General features: G+C 40.0%; 1 protein-coding gene and 1 non-coding gene across 8 annotated transcripts in view; one reads left to right on the top strand and one right to left on the bottom strand.

Moving 5' to 3' along the window:
- ZRANB3 (zinc finger RANBP2-type containing 3) overlaps window positions 1–13,948 on the bottom strand; it is a 228,935-nt gene extending 214,987 nt beyond the window's left edge. For 3 of the 7 annotated variants that reach the window (XM_033860228.2, XM_073807756.1, XM_033860227.2), the window contains exon 1: window positions 13,326–13,563. The gene's annotated coding sequence lies outside the window, so the exon portion shown is untranslated. Of the gene's footprint in view, window positions 1–13,297; window positions 13,564–13,927 lie in introns of those variants that run through there. The other 4 variants (XM_073807755.1, XM_073807753.1, XM_033860226.2 and 1 more) reach the window with 4 other exon arrangements.
- TRNAV-CAC (transfer RNA valine (anticodon CAC)) lies at window positions 11,102–11,174 on the top strand. Its single transcript has one exon. It is a non-coding gene; the product is annotated as a tRNA-Val (tRNA).
- Window positions 13,949–16,519: the final 2,571 nt, after the last annotated feature.

Below are 16,519 nucleotides of genomic sequence, written 5' to 3'. Positions count from 1 at the left end.
GCAATTCTCATATCAGACAAAATAGACTTTAAAATAAAGACTATTAGAAGAGTCAAAGAAGGACACTACATAATGATCAAGGGATCGATCCAAGAAGAAGATATAACAATTGTAAATATTTATGCATACAACATAGGATCACCTCAATACATAAGGCAAATACCAACAGCCACAGAAGGGGAAACTGACAGTAACACAATCATAGTAGGGGACTTTTAACATCCCACTTTCACCAATGGACAGATCATCCAAAATGAAAATAAATAAGGAAACACAAACTTTAAATGATACATTAAACAAGATGGACTTAATTGATATTTATCAGACATTCCATCCAAAAATAATAGAATACACATTCTTCTCGAGTGTTCATGAAACATTCTCCAGGATAGATCATATCTTGGGTCACAAATCAAGCTTTGGGTAAATTTAAGAAAATTGAAATCATATCAAGTATCTTTTCCAAGCACAACACTATAAGACTAGATATCAATTACAGGAAAAAATCTGTAAAAAATACAAACACATGGAGGCTAAACAATACACTACTTAATAACCAAGAGATCACTGAAGAAATCAAAGAGGAAATCAAAAAATACCTAGAAACAAATGATAATGAAAACAGGACGACCCAAAACCTATGGGATGCAGCAAAAGCAGTTCTAAGAGGGAAGTTAATAGCAATATAATCCTACCTTAAAAAACAAGGAACATCTCAAACAAACAACCTAACCTTACACCTAAAGCAATTAGAGAAAGAAGAACAAAAAAACCCCAAAGTTAGCAGAAGGAAAAAAATCATAAAGATCAGATTAGAAATAAATGAAAAGGAAATTAAAGAAACGATAGCAACGTTCAATAAAACTAAAAGCTGGTTCTTTGAGAAGATAAACAAAATGATAAACCATTAGCCAGACTCATCAAGAAAAAAAGGGAGAAGACTCAAATCAATAGAATTAGAAATGAAAAAGAAGAAGTAACAACTGACACTGCAGAAATACAAAGGTTCATGAGAGATTACTATAAGCAACTATATGCCAATAAAATGGACAACCTGGAAAAAATGGACAAATTCTTAGAAATGCACAACCTTCCGAGACTGAACCAGGAAGAAATAGAAAATAGGAACAGACCAATCACAAGCACTGAAACTGAAACTGTGATTAAAAATCTTCCAACAAACAAAAGCTCAGTACCAGATGGCTTCACAGGTGAATTCTATCAAACACTTAGAGAAGAACTAACACCTATCCTTCTCAAACTCTTCCAAAAGATAGCAGAGGGAGGAATACTCCCAAACTCATTCTACGAGGCCACCATCACCCTGATACCAAAACGAGACAAAGACATCACAAAGAAAGAAAACTACAGGCCAATAACACTGATGAACACAGATGCAAAAATCTTCAACAAAATATTAGCAAACAGAATCCAAAAGCACGTTACAAGGATGATACACCATGATCAAGTGGGGTTTATCCCAGGAATGCACGGTTTCTTCAATATACGCAAATCAATCAATGTGATACACCATATTAACAAATTGAAGGAGAAAAACCATATGACCATCTCAACAGATGCAGAAAAAGCTTTCGACAAAATTCAACACCCATTTATGATAAAAACCCTCCAGAAAGTAGGCATAGAGGGAACTTTCCTCAACATAATAAAGGCCATATATGACAAACCCACAGCCAACATCATCCTCAATGGTGAAAAACTGAAACCACTTCCACTAAGATCAGGAACAAGACAAGGTTGCCCACTCTCACCACTATTATTCAACATCGTTTTGGAAGTTTTAGCCACAGCTATCGGAGAAGAAAAAGAAATAAAAGGAATTCAAATAGGAAAAGAAGAAGTAAAGCTGTCACTGTCTGCAGATGACATGATACTATACATAGAAAATCCTAAAGATGCTACCAGAAAACTACCAGAGCTAATCAATGAATTTGGTAAAGTAGCAGGATACAAAATTAATGCACAGAAATCTCTTGCATTCCTATACACTAATGATGAAAAATATGAAAGTGAAATTAAGAAAACACTCCCATTTACCACTGCAACAAAAAGAATAAAATATCTAGGAATAAACCTACCTAAGGAAACAAAAGACCTATATGCAGAAAATTATAAGACACTGATGAAAGAAATTAAAGATGATACAAATAGATGGAGAGATATACCATGTTCTTGGATTGGAAGAATCAACATTGTGAAAATGACTCTACTACCCAAAGCAATCTACAGATTCAATGCAATCCCTATCAAACTACCACTGGCATTTTTCACAGAACTAGAACAAAAAATTTCACGTTTGTCTGGAAACACAAAAGACCCCGAATAGCCAAAGCAATCTTGAGAAAGAAAAACGGACCTGGAGGAATCAGGCTCCCTGACTTCAGACTATACTACAAAGCTATGGGAAGCAAAACTATATGGTACTGACACAAAAACAGAAATATAGAGCAATGGAACCAGATAGAAAGCACAGAGATAAACGCATGCATCTATGGTCATCTAATCTATGACAAAGTAGGCAAAGATATATGATGGAGAAAAGACAGTCTCCTCAGTAAGTGGTGCTGGGAAAACTGGACAGGTACATGTAAAAGAATGAAATTAGAACACTCCCTAACACCATACACAAAAATAAGCTCAAAATGGATTAAAGACCTAAATGTAAGGCCAGAAACTATCAAACTCTTAGAGAAAAACATAGGCAGAACACTCTATGACATAAATCACAGCAAGATCCTTTTTGACCCACCTCCTAGAGAAATGGAAATAAAAATAAACAAATGGGACCTAATGAAACTTCAAAGCTTTTGCACAGCAAAGTAAAATATAAACAAGGCCAAAAGACAACCCTCAGAATGGGAGAAAATATTTGCATATGAAGCAACTGACAAAGGATTAATTTCCAAAATTTATAAGCAGCTCATGCAGCTCAATAACAAGAAACAAACAACCCAATCCAAAAATGGGCAGAAGACCTAAATAGACATTTCTCCAAAGAAGACATACAGACTGCCAACAAACACATGAAAGAATGCTGAACATCATTAATTATTAGAGAAATGCAAATCAAAACGACAATGAGATATCATCTCACATAAGTCAGAATGGCCATCATCAAAAAATCTAGAAACAATAAATGCTGGAGACGGTGTGCAGAAAAGGGAACACTCTTGCACTAATGGTGGGAATGTGAATTGGTACAGCCACTATGGAGAACAGTATGGAGGTTCCTTAAAAAACTACAAATAGAACTACCATATGACCCAGCAATCCCACTACTGGGCATATACCCTGATAAAACCATAATTCAAAAAGACTCATGTACCAAAATGTTCATTGCAGCTCTATTTACAAAAGCCCGGAGATGGAAACAACTTAAGTGTCCATCATCAGATGAATGGATAAAGAAGATGTGGCACATATATACAACGGAGTATTACTCAGCCATAAAAAGAAACGAAACTGAGCTATTTGTAATGAGGTGGATAGACCTAGAGTCTGTCATACAGAGTGAAGTAAGTCAGAAAGAGAAAGACAAATACCGTATGCTAACACATATATATGGAATTTAAGGGAAAAAATATGTCATGAAATACCTAGGGGTAAGACAGGAATAAAGACACAGACCTACTAGAGAATGGACTTGAGGATATGGGGAGGGGGAAGGGTAAGCTGTGACAAAGCGAGAGAGAGGCATGGACATATATACACTACCAAACGTAAGGTAGATAGCTAGTGGGAAGCAGCAGCATAGAACAGGGAGATCAGCTCCCTGCTTTGTGACCGCCTGGAGGGGTGGGATAGGGAGGGTGGGAGGGAGGAAGACGCAAGAGGGAAGAGATATGGGAACATATGTATAACTGATTCACTTTGTCATAAAGCAGAAACTAACACACCATTGTAAAGCAATTATACTCCAATAAAGATGTAAAAAAAAAAAAAAAAATTGGATTAGAGACCTAAATGTAAGACCGGACACTATAAAACTCTTAGAGGAAAACATAGGAAGACCACTCTTTGACATAAATCACAGCAAGACCTTTTTTGACCCACCTCCTAGAGTAATGGAAATAAAAACAAAAGTAAACTAATGGGACCTAATGAAACTTAAAAACTTTTGCAAAGCAAAGGAAACTACAAACAAGACAAAAAGACAACCCTCAGAATGGGAGAAAATATTTGCAAACGAATCAACAGACAAAGGATTAATCTCCAAAATATATAAACAGCTCATGCAGCTCAATATTAAAAAAACAAACAACTCAATCCTAAAATGGGCAGAAGACCTAAATAGACATTTCTCCGAAGAAGACATAGAGATGGCCAAGAAGCACATGAAAACCTGCTCAACATCACTAATTATTAGAGAAATGCAAATCAAAACTACAGTGAGGTATCACCTCACACCAGGTGAATGGGCATCATCAGAAAATCTACCAACAACAAATGCTGGAGAGGGTTTGGAGAATTGGGAACCCTCTTGCACTGTTGGTGGGAATGTAAATGGATACAGCCACTATGGAGCACAATATGGAGGTTCTTTAAAAAACTATAAATAGAATTACCATATGACCCAGCAATCGCAGTACTGGGCATATACCCATAGAAAACCATAATTCAAAAAGACACATGCACCCCAATGTTCATTGCAGCACTGTTTACAATAGCCAGGTCATGGAAGCAACCTAAATGCCCATCGACAGACAAATGGATAAAGAAGATGTGGTACATATATACAATGGAATATTACTCAGCCATAGAAAGGAATGAAATTGGGTCATTTGTAGAGACGTGGATGGATCTAGAGACTGTCATACAGAGTGAAGTAAGTCTGAAAGAGAAAAACAAATATCGTATATTAACGCATATATGTGGAACCTAGAAAAATGGTACAGATGAACCGGTTTGCAGGGAGAAACAGAGACACAGATGTAGAGAACAAACGTATGGACACCAAAGGGGCAAAGTGGCGGGGTGGGTGTGGTAGTGGTGGGATGAATTGGGAGATTGGGATTGACATATATACACTAATATGTATAAAACACATAACTAATAAGAACGTGCTGTATGTAAAATAAATAAAATTAAATTAAAAAAAAAGAATCTGCTGTATAGCACAGGGAACTCCACTTTGCTGTGCAGTAGAAACTAACACAACATTGTTAAACAACTATACCTCGATTAAAAAATAAATAAATAAAAGGGAAAAAATAAAGAAGAAAAAAAGCAAGGACCCTAGAGTCTTTCATTCTACAGGCAACTGTTTTTAGAATAATGATAAAATAACTCCCACTTATTGACTGATCTCTTTCTGTGAGGCAGTACACTGGGAAATTTTAGGAAATCTCCTGTAATTCCCAAAACAACTGAGAAAGATAAGTATCATTATCCTCACATTAAGGACAAGAAAATTGAGGTTCAAAGATATTAAATAAGTTATCACCAGTTAGTAACGTAAAAGTCTGAATTTTTGCTATTAAGCAACACTGCCTCTTAAAATCACTCATTCAACAACTAATTATTGAGTATCTATTACGTACTAGGCATATAATAGGTATCACAGAGAGTACCAGGTAAACAAAGATGAATTTGTGTCATTGTAGCCTACCTTCCAGCTAAATCTAAGATGAAAATAAGAGTTATAAACAAATAATTGCAACACAAGGCAATAAGCACACATGAAAGAAGTATGCATAAGAATACCACACATAAGTGGGAGTGTTGAATCCTCTAAGGTAGCAAGCAATCAAAGAAGGCTTCAGTTAGGAGAAAAAATGCTTGGAACATAGTACACCTTATTTAAATATCTGATGTAACTCTTAAATTGAAACTTGAAGGAAGAATGGAATTTGCCGGTGGAGAATAAAGATAAGGATATTCTAGGGAGAAAGAAGCCATACTTCCAATACCACAGTTTCAGAAAATACTAAGCAGTTTAGTATAGCTAAAAAATAAGATGCTTTGTGATAAATGGTAAAGAAGTAAAAACAGGTCAGGTCAGGGAGGTTCTCATATGCCATGCTAAAAAGAGTTTGGACTTTAGTCTGTAAGAAATTGGAAGCCTTTTCCAGAGTTTAACCAAGTTGCTACTTTACAAAGATTACCTTGTCAAATTTGGAAGAATGGACAACCTTTTCGAAGGCTACCACAAATAGTCCACGTAGTACAATTTATAATCTCTTTAGCTTCAGACTCCTACATCTAATTACCTACCTGACATTTTGAAAATCTCAAAGTGTTGGGCTGCACCTGGCAGGCCTACAAGGTCTGCACTTGCCCAGCTTTAAGACCGAAGAAAGAGCCTGGAGTCAGCAACAGAGGCATCAGTGGTTTAATCGATGGGGGAGTTTACATGTCTGAAGCAGGGTCCTGGAGCAATAGTCTACAGTGCAAGGTGGGCAGGACAAGGTGGCAGTAATCGCTCCCAGGGGTTAGGGGAGATTACCAGTTATAGGGGAATTGATGCAGGTGGGGGCATTAGCTACCAAGGAAACCAGTCCCACTACTGGCGCGCCCCTCACTGCCCCTTTGATAAGAACAATCACTAGCTGGGGCCTGGGGGAAATACTCACAGGAAGGTCAGTCAGGTGAGTTGAGTGTAGGTGAAGCATGCAGGGATGGAGCAGGGGACGTACAGAGAGCAAGAGAACAACCATCTTAAGTGGCCTGACCATACTTCTAGTGGCCTGACCATACATAGACACTTCTAGCCTAAATGTCCAAAACCAAAGTCTTGATTTCTCTACCAAATTGTGTGCTCCGTGACCAAATCTCTCAGTAACAGTGCAACCCTGCAAGTTACTCAAACCAGCAACCTGAGTTCATTCTTGATTTCTGCTTCTTAACCACCAAATTACATCCACTTATTATTAATTATTCCCCCAATATATCTCAAATCTATTCAGTTCTTTCCAGTTCCATTGCCATCACCAACCCCAAGCCATCAGTGCTCAACTGGAATACTGCAGTAGTTCCCAACTGGACTCTCCTACATTTTCCTTAATATCAATTCGTTTCCTTTAAGCACTTAACTGCGATTGGCAATTATTTTCATCTGTTTACTCCCTCCTATTAGAATGCCTTCATAATGTCAAGGACCACAAATGTCCTGTTTAACACTGTTTTACTTCAGTACTCTAGCATCAGCCAGGTCAACAGAAACAATATTAACAAAACCCTTTTTATTCTGGTTGAAAGTGATGTGTTTTAAAAGTAATTTGTCTTAATTAATGTTCCATTATAGAACCAAAGAATTATACTTTACAAACTTGAAATTTCTGTACATAGGAATGAGATTTATCGGAGATTAATATATTGAAAAAGTTACTTATTCTACTAAAAATAAAACAAACAAACAAAACCCAACATACACTTACTAAGTACCAGGCACTATTTCAGGTGTTTTACATATATTAAGTCATTTAAGCCTCATAATGGCCTATGACTTCTTTTATCTCAATTTTACAGATAAGGAAACAAAGACACCTGATAAAGTAATCTGCCTATGGTCACTCAAGTAGTACAAGGCAGAAAGCACAATTAAGCCTAGGCAGCCTGGATCCCATCCTCTTGACCATTATCTAATACCTCTCATAGTAGATGGTTAATATTTCTTGACCAAATAAACAACTGAGATAGAGAGGAAAGGAGAAGAGAAGAGGAATAGATTTAGGGGATATGATGAATTTGAAGTACTCTGAAAAGGCTATGAGGTACAGTGGAATAAGCAGTTATAAATAGAGATAAGAATCCAGAAGTCAGCAGGTCCTACAGAAAGCCACCTACAAAATGTTAGTCTCTGTATAAAAAGTGATTATATAATTTTTTTGTTTTTTTTTTGCGGTATGCGGGCCTCTCATTGTTGTGGCCTCTCCCATTGCGCAGCACAGGCTCCAGACGCGCAGGCTCAGCGGCCATGGCTCACAGGCCCAGCCTCTCTGCGGCATGTGGGATCCTCCTGGACCAGGGCACAAACCCGTGTCCCCTGCATCGGCAGGCGGACTCTCAACCACTGCGCCACCAGGGAAGCCCTAAAACATGATTATATAATTTAAAAAATTAGATGTGCTCTTAAACTGTCACCATTTACCTTCAACTCTGTAATAAAAACATGTTTTAACAAAGCACAGAATGCCTCATTGAACACTGACCGTACTAAGAAAAATTCTGTATTGCCTTTAAGTAGTATTTCATATCTATATAAAGTTAAATTTGTATTTTGTTAAAATATAAAAGTGCAGATATTGGGACTTCCCTGGTGGTGCAGTGGTTAAGACTCCGCGCTTCCACTGCAGGGGGCGCGGGTTTAATCCCTGGTTGGGGAACTAAATCTGGCAAGCTACGCGAAGCAGCCAAAAAATTTAAAAAATAAAAGTGCAGATGTTTGTTTTGTTTTGTTTCTTTCAGATGTTTCTTTTGTTTTCTTTTGTTTCTTTCAGATGTTTGTTTTTAATTTGACAAAATGACACCAAAATACAAGAAAATGTGACAAGGGACAAGACAATGTCTAAAAAAGTGGAAGCACACCACACATGCCAGATATCAAAACATACTATCAAGTTATAGAAATTAAGAAAATGGGTATGGTACAAGTCACAGAAAAGACAGAACAATGAAAGAGTAGAGAATCCAAACAAAACCAAGTGTATATATATTGTGAAACCAAATGTAACAACAAATAAAAATTATATATACATATTATGTTTTATTATCTACTTCTAATCATCATAAAGCTTTTTCTAAGCATCACAAATAATCTAGAAACCCTAAGGGAAAAGACATAAATTTCGACACTAAAATAATTTACACTATGTCATAGAAAAACAGCATTAAAAAGTTAAAAAGACAAATTTCAAAATGAGAATAAAGGCAAAATACATGACAAGGAGTTAAAAACCTAGGAAGTAATTTCTTTAAAATTACTAAGGGACTATGATAGATAAAAACAGTCTATTCAAAAGAGTAGACAACAGGGCTTCCCTGCTGGCGCAGTGGTTGGGAATCTGCCTGCCAATGCAGGGGACGCAGGTTCGAGCCCTGGTCTGGGAAGATCCCACATGCCGCGAAGCAACTAAGCCCGTGAGCCACAACTACTGAGCCTGCAAGTCTGGAGCCTGTGCTCCGCAACAGGAGAGGCCACGACAGTGAGAGGCCTGCGCGCCGCGATGAAGAGTGGCCCCCGTTCGCTGCAACTGGAGAAAACCCTCGCACAGAAACGAAGACCCAACCCAGCCAAAAATAAATACATAAATAAATTTATTAAAAAAAAAGAGTAGACAACAATGGACAATATACACATAAAAGATGCTCAACATAAACAGAATTCAACTAGACAGAATTAAATAAATGAGGGATCACTTTTCACAATCATACTGGATAGAATAAAAGATGGGAAACAGGTGCTCTCACACACTGTTAGGAAAGAAAATAGGCATAACCTTTCTGTAGAGCAATTTAGGAATTACAGAGTATTGTATTAATAAATAACACTAAATAATACTATTTCTAAAAAGTTAGATTTAAGGGATAATCAGGCAAACATACAAAAATGGTGTTCATGACAGCATTGCTTTTAAAAGTTAATAATTGATCCAGCAATCCTACTTCTGGGTATACATACGTGTATATACATACCCAGAAGTATACATATACATGTACGTGTACATGTATATACATGTATATATCGGGACTTCCCTGGTGGCACAGTGGTTAAGAATCCGCCTGCCAATGCAGGAGACATAGGTTCGATTCCTGGTCTGGGAAGATCCCACATGCCACGGAGCAACTAAGCCTGTGTGCCACAGCTACTGAGTCTGCGCTCAAGAGCCTGTGAGCCACAACTACTGAGCCCTCGTGCCACAACTACTGAAGCCCGCGTGCCTAGAGCCCGTGCTCCGCAACAAGAGAAGCCACCACAACAAGAAGCCTGCACACCACAACGAAGAGTAGCCCCTTCTCGCCGCAACTAGAGAAAGCCCATGCACAGCAAAGGAGACCCAACGCAGACAAAAATAAGTGAATAATACATGTGTGTATATATATATATATATATATATATATACACCCAGAAGTATACATACGTATATACATATATCCGAAAGAACACCTATATCCAAAAGAACTAAAAACATATCTTGAAGAGATATACGCACCCATTCACTGCAGCATTATTCACAATAGCCAAGAAGTGGAAGCAACCTAAATGTTCACTGGCAGATGAATGGATAAATAAAATATGGTGTATACAAACAATGGAATATTAATTCAGCCTTAAAAAAAAAAAGGAAGTCCTGTCATATGCCACAACATGAATGAACAATGAGGGCATGACGCTAAGTGAAATAACCCAGTCACAGAAGGACAAATACTACATGATTCCATTTATATGCGGCATCTAAAGTCAAACTCTTAGAAAACAGAAAGTAGAATGGTGGTTGCCAGGGCTGCAGGAGGCAGGAAAAGAAAAGTTGTTGATCAACGAGTACAGAGTCTCAGTTTTGCAAGATGAAAAGGTTCCAGAGATCTGTTGCATGACAAGGTGCATATACTTAACACTACTGTTCTGTACTCTTACAATTGGTTAAGATGGTAAAGTTTATATATTTTTTAGCACAATCAAAAAAGAAGTTAATCAAAAATAATGTAAATATCCATCAGCTAGGAACTGGTTATGTTAGAAACATACAATGTAATGCCAGAGAGCCATCAAAACTGATATTGAGGACTTCCCTGGTGGCACAGTGGTTAAGAATCCGCCTGCCAATGCAGGCCCGTGCGCCACAACTACTGAGCCTGCGCTCTAGAGCCCGCGTGCCACAACTATTAAAGCCTGCACGCCTAGAGCCCGTGCTCTGCAACAAAAGAAGCCACCGCAATGAGAAGCCCGAGCACTGCAACGAAGAGTAGCCCCCATTCACCACAACTAGAGAAAGCCTGCACGCATCAACGAAGACCCAACGCAGCTAAAAATAAATAAATAAAATAAATAAATTTATTTTTTAAAAAGCTACTGATTTTCAGTCATATCCACAGCCTATTTTTGAGTCAAAAACAGTTTACAAAAAGAGCAAAGTAGGGGACTTCCCTGGTGGTCCAGCGGTTAAGACTCCACACTCACAATGCAGGGGACCCAGGTTCAATCCCTGGTCAGGGAACTAGATCCTGCAGGATGCAATGAAGATCCCTCACAAGGCAACGAAGATCCTGAATGCTGCAACTAAGACCCAGCGCAGCCAAAATAAATAAATATTTTTTTTAAAAAAGAGCAAAGTAGTATTATACTACTCATACACACGTCTGTACCTATTAGGGATCTGTAAGGATATTCAGCAAGATTTAATAGTCGTATCTTTAACAGGAATACAGATTACTTTCTTTTTTATATTTTCCTGTATTTTTAAATACAATGAGTATGTATTAGGTGATGCCAAAGGATAGCTCAAAAGAGGAAGTGACTGCCACCACTGGTTCCAGAATCCTAGGATGGAATTTCACATTTCTCACTATATGCCTGGCACATATTGGGGGATCAATAAATATTTGAGAGGCAGAAATCAGCAGTGGTTAAGAGCTCAGGAATGAGACAGATCTGGATATGAATCTCAGTTCCAAAATTTTCTAATCAAGGCCTTAAAGTCTTATTCAGGGTGGGGAGGGATAAACTGGGAGATCAGGATTGATATACATACCACTATATATAAAATAGATAACTAATAAGGACGTACTGTATAGCACAGGGAACTCTATTAAATACTCTGTAATGACGTATATGGGGAAAGAACCTAAAAAAGAGTGGATATATGTATATGTATGACTGATGCACTGTGCTATATGGTAGTAACAAACACAACATTTTAAATCAACTGTACCACAATAAAAATTTTTTTAAGTCTTATTGAACTTCACTGAACTCCAACTTCTTCAAGTATAAAACATCACAGAACAATACTTGCCCATTGCTGAAGGGAACATGTACTGAAAGCACTTAACACCATTCCTGGCTCAGAGGAAACACTCAATAAAATGATGGCCATTACTATTTATTGACTTGATTTACACTAGAAGCCCTCACGACAAAAAAAAATAAGCATTTATATAAGACTCTTCTGTTTAATTGTATGAAATTCCCAGCTGCATTAAAAAGCAAGAGTCAACACTTTCTTTGGTGGAACCAGAACACTGTGGCTGAAATGTATGATTACATTCCTATATCTAGAAGGATTACAACATAAAATTTACCATCTAGTTGATGCATAAACACAACTCATGAGTATAGGACACAGACTTATTAGTGCTTCAATTTAAAAAAATAAAGAAAATATGCTTATTTCAGTCCACAAGTAGAATGGAAAAAGTAACTACAAAACATGACTAATGAAGATTTGACTTAGTTTAGAGAGAGATTAGAAGAACAAGTAACACTACGATTCATTTTGTTTGGCCTGTTTTCCTCACTACTTTTGGACGAGGAGCCTGTCTTTTTGGCACTGCTCTCCCCGCAAAGTCTGGCATAGTGCCTAATACAGTATAAGTGCTCAATAAATATTTACAAGATGATTTCTAAGAGAAAGTCTTAGTGAAACCGCAGGGAAAATTGAGTTAGAATTTATCTGAGAAAGTCTCAGTCAAAATGATTGGCAAGAGTTTAAAATGAGAGCCATCAGGTTTGGGGAGGGAAGGCCTTTCCTGATAACACCTGCATCTCTTTTGTTCAATGAGTTTCCCAAGCAACCTCAAACGGAACGTCCAACAGTAAAAACACACTCAACTTTGTCACCCGACGGCGGGGGGGGGGGGGGGGGGCATAAACCAGGGCCTAACGTGCTAAGCTTGTTAGGCTTTTGGCTCCAACGTCTTTCTAATGACCTGTCGACACTTGTTTAATGTATGCTTTACATTAAAAACAAACAAACCAAAAAAAGAATGGGACGATTCTTATCAATCATGAGCCCTTCTGTAGCGTTTCTCCTTCGAACCAGACTTTACAAATTGGTTTGTAAGAGTGGGAGGAGTTAGCTCAGAACTTCTGAACCGGTTCTTTTTAGTCAAACTGAAGACGTGAAGGTTTTAGAGGCACCCTCCACAAATATATGGGTGCAGTCTAATCCTGAGCAACTCAAAAGACAAAAAAAGTGAGACTCGGGGAGTGAAGAGTGCGGTGGAGCATGGCATTCTGGACTTGGGAACTACCCTCCCCCCATCCCATTTCACCCACTCTTAATTAAAATGCAATTAAATTCCATTCAACTATCTCTCACGTAAGAAACTACCAACTTGCCCGCCACGCCGCTCCCAGACGGCCACACCTGGTGTATTCGCTGCAGAATCTCCAACTCCCGCCACAGGTTTGGCCTGTGTCCGCCGCAAAGCGGAAGTCACTTCAAAGACACAAACTGAAAGTAAGAGAGTCTAAATACCAGGAATCTAAAACTCCTACGGCGTTCTTAGAAAACTCTTCCTCGACTACCTTTCGCTTGTAACCCTTCTCTCTTCTGCTAGGTTGGTGAAAAGGCTTCACCACAGCCCTGCGACTACTTCCCCGCCCCAAACTCCAAATCATTCAAAAGTTTGTCCTTTCTCATTGGCCAATGAGGCGGCGTGGGTACCGCCCAAGAACTACAATTCCCGTCAGGCCTCGCGGGAAGCAAACGGATGAGCTGAAATGGGCGGAGGCAAAGCACGCTGGGAACTGTAGTCGGCTGCAAGCCGAAGAGGGCAATCACCCCGCCTTTCCTCGCTGAGGCTGGAGAACCAGGTGTTCGGCTTAGAGCCTGTTACTGCTGAGGGGAGGAGCCAAGTCCTTAAGCAGCAGTCCCCACTTCCCACCACATGGAGGACGAAAATTTTCCTTTACTCCTATAAAGCAATATAAATACTCCTTGAAAAAATATGTTTGTCTTTCCAATACCTCCAGGTCAATAAAAACTTCCAGAACTCCCCCACCTCGGGCTCCGACTCGTGGGAAAAGGTGCCTCTTTTACAAGTGGGCAAAATGGCTGTCCTCTTAGGTTTATCATTGGTTGTCCTTTGCGTCCTTCAAGGGCGGATACTTACAGCCGATTGGCTCTTTTTCCCTTGTGGGTGGAGAAAGACTTGTCCTGGCTCTCCCGCGGCCCGGGAGGAGATGAAGGGGTGGAGAGAAGGCAGTTTGTTCAGGCGTGATTGGATGATCCTCATGTCACTCCGAGGATGTACAACCTATGATTTGTCTACTGTCCCTCAAAGAGAACGAAGAGGCGGGGCTAGTGCGTGGTGGGAAGGGGCGGGATTTTGCCAGCCGTGGCTGCCGCTGGAGCCGGTGTCCGGGCTGGTGATGGGGTTAATTCCCTTTCGTAAGACTCTTACTTGCACCCACCCAGCCCCGCCGTCGCCCCGCCGCGCCGCGCTCCAACCGCCTCCTCCTTCTCCTCCTCCTCAGTAACGCGGGTAAGAGATGCCCTCCCTTCCCCCCTCCAGCTCCCCGGGAATAACGCGCTTCGCTCCCCTCCCCCGCCCGCCAACCGGTAGCGCTAACGGAGAAGGAGGCAGTCAGGGGAGAAGATGTGGTGTGTGCGAAGGTGGCCTTCCCCGCCGAGCGGTCGGCGCTCCAGTCAGGGCCCCGCCGAGGTGCTGCGGCTGCCAGCCTCGCTGGGAGGTCGGGTTCCGAGGGAGCCCCGGCTCTCCTGGCCCGCCGCTGCGGCTGCGACTGCATCTGCATCCAGTACCTTGTGCCCACCGCCCCCACCCGGGGGCCATGTGAAAAGCAAACCCCTCGAGGCCTAGCGGAGGAGGCAGGGGAAAGGTTCCCAAGTCCCTGCCATGGCTGCTGCTGCTTGCTTTTGCAGCCCTAGGGACTCGGGAACCAGCCACAGCAGGCCTGCCCGGAGCGGGTGCCGTGCGTGGCTCTGCTCTCCCGGGTGGCTGGCGCCGGTGCCTCAGGCTCCCCGGCCCACCCCACGGCCGTCACCCCCGGCCTTGCACCCCGAGAATTTTTAGAAAGGAAGTAAGGCATTCCGACCGTTTGGTGAAATGTTAGGTGGTGCATTTTGCGTGTGGTACCAGAAAAAGCACAATGGGAATATTACAAAGAAAGTTGAATGACTGTCAGTGCCACGGACTTCGGGGATCAGATTTACACACATTATGGGTGAGCCTTAGGCCCTGCCCCCCAGATTCTTGTGTGATTGAAGTTTTTCCTCGCTCTCTTTTTTTGTTGCTAGGTGCAGAGGAGGGTGCCTCTGCTCTTATGCAGAAACAAACTGTTGAGGCTATCAGGTCCCGCGTATAATTGGGGTAGCAAGTCAACTAAGTAAAAGACAAAGAGAGCTTAGTAAATAGCAGATGATTTTTCTAATACGATTTTCGTGAAAAAAAAAAACTGTGTGTGTGTATATATATATGTGTATATTTGTATATATGTATATGCATGTATGTATATATCTCTGAGGTTATGGGTTTGCCTGATTGTAATTCTGAAGAAAACCCTCTCCTTTAGCCTAAATGTCTATGATTACAAGAACTTTGGAATAATGAAAAGATGGTTAAAGTCAAACTGGCAGCCCACCTACTTGTAATATTTGAAACAGTAAAATCTGTGTGATATTTAACATAGTAGGATACCAGTGTGACTAGGTTAATTGGACACACCTCAGCTTAACAGAATTTGACATATTTGGCCATATTTGAGAGGGAATGCTAACAAAATTTGACATATTTGGCCATATTTGAAAGGGAATGCTTCTTTCTCACGCGTTGATTGAGTGCTCATCTTCTCAGCCCTTGCTTCTTTGTGGGGGTGAATATGTTCTTAAATAATGGATTCTATAATTTGTTGTAGACATGTCTGTAATCAGAGGTAAAACCCCGGGCCCAGTCCTGAGGCTTACTTGTTACCAGAAATAAACTTGGGTTCTGAAGAAATAGCTGAGTTTTGACTAAGCATTGGACCATTTCTTCAGGGTCTGAGAGACTAAAATGGTTTAATGATCTTCCATAGTCCATAACTAATATACCTAGATAGAGAATTGACATAGATCCACAGATTCAGGACCTGAAAGAAATTTGGATGGTGTGTTAGAATTAAAAAAATGAAACCCTGAGTATAACCTGAAGGGTGAGTCCCCTCAGCTCCCCCCAAAAAGTACCCATAGCATACATTACTCAGCATAGCATTTTCTAAAACTTGTTTGGGGTAATTGATAAATTACTATAATGCTTTCAGATCTCACGTGCTTATGTACAGAAAGGGTGATGAAATGTAGGAGGCATCTGTATTCTCTTAATAGCTGCAGGACCCTCTATGAGCCTCAGTTCAGTTTCCTCATCTATAAAAATGGGGGTGGTTATGCTTAACTCACGGAGTTGTGAGGATTAGAGATGAAGTATGTAAAGCCTCTCACATTGTGCCTAACACATAGTATGTATCAATATGTTAAATATTAACTATTGTTATTTTCACACATTAAGAGAATGAGTTGTGTTTCTCAAATGCACACATATTGTTGGAGCCTCAGAACATGTT

This window comes from Tursiops truncatus, chromosome 7 (genome assembly GCF_011762595.2).
Source record: "Tursiops truncatus isolate mTurTru1 chromosome 7, mTurTru1.mat.Y, whole genome shotgun sequence".
NCBI lineage: Eukaryota > Metazoa > Chordata > Mammalia > Artiodactyla > Delphinidae > Tursiops > Tursiops truncatus.
Note: the sequence above shows the minus strand (reverse complement) of the source record. Positions and strands in the feature narration are given on the sequence as shown.